Consider the following 3,964-nt stretch of genomic DNA (forward strand, 5'->3'; position numbering starts at 1 on the left):
AGGATTCATAGACTAATTAGATTCTCCAGAAATAATCCACTAAAGACAAGATAATGAAGATCTTTGATTATCATGCTAAGTCGTTTGGATCTTATTCTGTAGACAATGAAGAATAAAAACAATTCAAAAGCAGGTAAGTAAAACAGTCATAATTATGTTTTAAGAGGAAATTCAAAACTCAGTGATAACCCTTACGGAATGAGAAGTTAGGAAAAAAGAACACCCAGACAGCTATACATCAATTAAAGCATGATGATACTTTGCCTGCAGTGACCAATGCAATGAAGCAAAGTCATAAGCTCACATGTTAGGACTCAATAATCATCTGCCATCTCTTAATTATTAGAGTAAAGGGCTTGTATCTATAAGTAAAAATGTGTCCTTAGGCAAGCAGAGGTCTAACCACAGGCTTTTTTTTTCAGATGGTGTTAATATTTTAAAGTTTGATAATGACACTCTTACCTACTTGCAAAAAATTACCCAGAATTACAATTGAAAGTTGAATTTCAGGTGGTGGTTATAATCTTGTAAAGAATTACTGGTAATACTTATGACTGTTAAATTATTTCCAAAGGCAATGTTATAATATGATGACAGATCATCTTCTGTTCTTGAAATCTGTAGGTTCTTCTTCTGAGACTACAGACATTAAAAGTATTCCCTTTATGTTTCCCCATACTTGTCCTCCTTCACAAATCAGGAATCTGGAAAGTTCCTAAACACATTTCAAGTGAGTGACACCACAGCCAGCCCACAGGCTAAGTGGTTGATGTTGCCTCATTAGGCCAGAATGAATTGCTGTCTTAATTCTGAATTGATTACAATCTATGGTAGAGTGTTCTGGTAAGGGTCAGCTGATTCAAAATATATTTATAATTTAGTTGGACATAAGCCATAAATCAGCTTAAATCAGTATCGGACTAGCAATCTACCTTCACAGCCATAGAAGATGAACTAACAACATGATTAGGGAACACAAGAGGCAAAGGCCAGTTGATTCTACAGTTGGACTATATTACAGCCCAGAAGTACACCACCACATAATTCTAAGCTCCTTTGCACCTCTGGGCATTGGCACATGGGGTTCTTGTAAAACCTTTTCTGAGTTTCACAAGTTTCTGATCAGTGTGATTAATAAGGGCTGGAAGAAGTGTGTCACAAGTCAGAAAAAGGGTAAGAACCTCAGGAGCCACAGCTAGATTTTCTAGAGAATTCTACATCATGGAAAATTGTCATTATTTCTTAAGACATCACTGAAAGCAACCCTAAAGCACAATTTTAATATCTGCCTAACCACAATTTGGAAAGTAAATATGTAATACTTCTAATCTTAGCTTCTTTAATTCTAAGGACACTTTTTAGCTCTCTGTTTTATATTTTCTCTTGAGTAGCTCTGTGAAGAAATCACTAATCTTATAATACCCAAATCATAAAGTGATGACAAATATCACAATCTTCAAAAAAACCATATAGTATTGCCATTTTCAACTCTTTGAATAGTTCAAGTTTTATGAATTAGGACACGGCATGGACATTTCAGAACAATAACGTTTAAAGTGAGTACTTTAAATATTTTAATCTGTGTTTATATTTTATATTCTTTGTAAACCTCATAGTAGACAATGGCATATTCTTCTTAGGAAGGAGAGAAATTTTCCTGGATGGAACTATGTCTTGAAAAAGCATAGCCTGGATTTTACTTCTGTAGTAAGCTTTTCTGTTTTTTTCTTATCTTTGAAATACCATTTATTTGGAATTGCATAAAAGACTGTCTTTTTAATGTCTTTAGAATGGTGTTTTGTATTCAAGTATTTTTATTTGGTTTTGATTCACTTTTTCTCAACTGTCATTCTAATTATTTTGAATAAAATCCATTATAATAATTTACTTGTCCCAGAAGAAAAGGATTAGCATTATATTTTATTTGGAAAATAAATACTCAGTACACCCCTAGAGAGCCAACAACTTATTAAAGATTTATTTTACTAGAGTAGGAAATTATTTTAAGACCAACTGGGCTCAAACAAGAGTGGAAAGTACAAGGATCAAAGACGATTATAAATGTTGAAAGTGTAAGAATGAAAATGTAAAATTAATCCAAATGACCTGGGACTTTTTCTTTAAAAAGAAGAAAAGCTTTGGTTAGAATAATAAAACATAAGCAATATTCCCAGAGATGACTATGGGAATTTTGCCTGTCTACAGGATGACAAAAATCCTTTTGAAACCAATAAGAGATTTTAGACCAGCTAACCCTTGACTCACTTATGTCTGTTGTTTTTTTTTTTTTTAATGTACATTTTTTACTGTCAGTCCATATCTTCTCATGTTCTTCTGGCCCTTTTCTGCACAGCTTTTACATTTTTCAGTTCTAAATGATTTTGTGTTGAGGCAAAAAATACAATTTGGGAAACTAGTGAAATTGCCATTACTAAAATAGTGGAGCAACTTTGCGTTGTCAAAAAGCTTCATGAGGCTGGACAAAGTAGCTCATGCCTATAATCCCAGCATTTGGGGAGGCCAAGGTGGGAGGATTGCTTGAGCCCAGGAAACCATCTTAGGCAATACAGTGAGATCCTGTTTCTACAAAAAATAAAAAATAACTTTTTAAAAAATTAGCTAGGCCTGGTGGTGTGCACCTGTAGTCCCAGCTGCTCAAGATGCTGAGGTGGAAAATGGCTTGAACCCTGGAAGTTGAGGCTGCAGTGAGCCATGATTGTGCCACTGCACTCCAGCCTGGGCAACGGAGTGAGACCCTGTCTCAAAAAAAAAAAATGTTTCATAGTTTATTATATAGTTCATATATAAAGCTGCTTATATAGCTATATGCCATGTTGCCGCTTAGCCTAGGTGATTTGGCCAGTGGCTCTCAAAGTCTGTTCCTAAGATTAGCATTGCCTTGGGCCTTGTTAAAAATGTAAATTATCTGGCCTCACCCTAGACCAACTGAATTAAGTCACTGATGTGGGGGCCCAACCATATGATTTAGTAAATACTCCAAATAAAAAGGATGCATGCTAATGTTTGAGAACAATATGATTATCTGTAGGGCCAATAAACCCAAGTTAACAAGCTCAATACCTGTGTGGACCAGTTAGCATAGCTTTATCTCAACATCATTAACTATACTTTTGTTACAGACTAATTGTGTCCAGCCAAAATTTATATGTTGAAGTTCTAATCCCAAATCCTCCAAAATCACTGTTTTTGGAAGTAGCATTTTTATAGAGATACTTAAGGTTAAATAAAGTCACTAGACTGGACCCTAATTGAGTGACTGGTATACTTGTAAGAAGAGGAAATTGAGACATAGACACACACACACAGAAGAAAGACCATATAAAGTCATGAGGAGAAGATAATCATATACAAAACAAAGAGACAGACCTCTGAAGAAACCAAACCTGCCCACACTTTGGTTTCTAGCCACCAGAATTGTAAGGAAATAAATTTCTGTTGTTCTAATCCACGCAGTCAGCATACTTGGTTATGGCATCCCTGGCAACCCAATACAGCTCCTAACTAACCCACTTAGCCACCTGGAAACTCAATGCTGTTGGTCACAGCAGACATCTGGCAAAAAAGGGAAAATGATATCACATAAAATTATGTTCTTTACTAGAAAAACCTGTGATGGGTCTTAAGTTCAATATTGAATACTAAGAGTAGTAGCATTTTTATTATTTTATGGTCTTAGTAGTATTTCCCAGAATGAGTAAATAACAGAGGCCAGATGAGATAAATTCTGTATTTCAAAAAGACTAACGGAAACTTACTTCATATGGTTCGGATTTGTGTCCACACCCAAATCTTGTGTTGAATTTAATCCCCAATGTTGGAGGAGGAGCTTGATAAAAGGTGATTGGGTCTTGGGGCAGATTTCCTCCTTGCTGTTCTCATGATAGTGAGTTCTCATGATAGTGAGTTCTCATGAACTCTGGTTGTTTAAAAGTGTATGGCACAT

The sequence above is a fragment of the Sapajus apella genome, unplaced genomic scaffold (genome assembly GCF_009761245.1).
Source record: "Sapajus apella isolate SASKATOON/1434 unplaced genomic scaffold, GSC_monkey_1.0 scaffold36, whole genome shotgun sequence".
Classification (NCBI taxonomy): domain Eukaryota; kingdom Metazoa; phylum Chordata; class Mammalia; order Primates; family Cebidae; genus Sapajus; species Sapajus apella.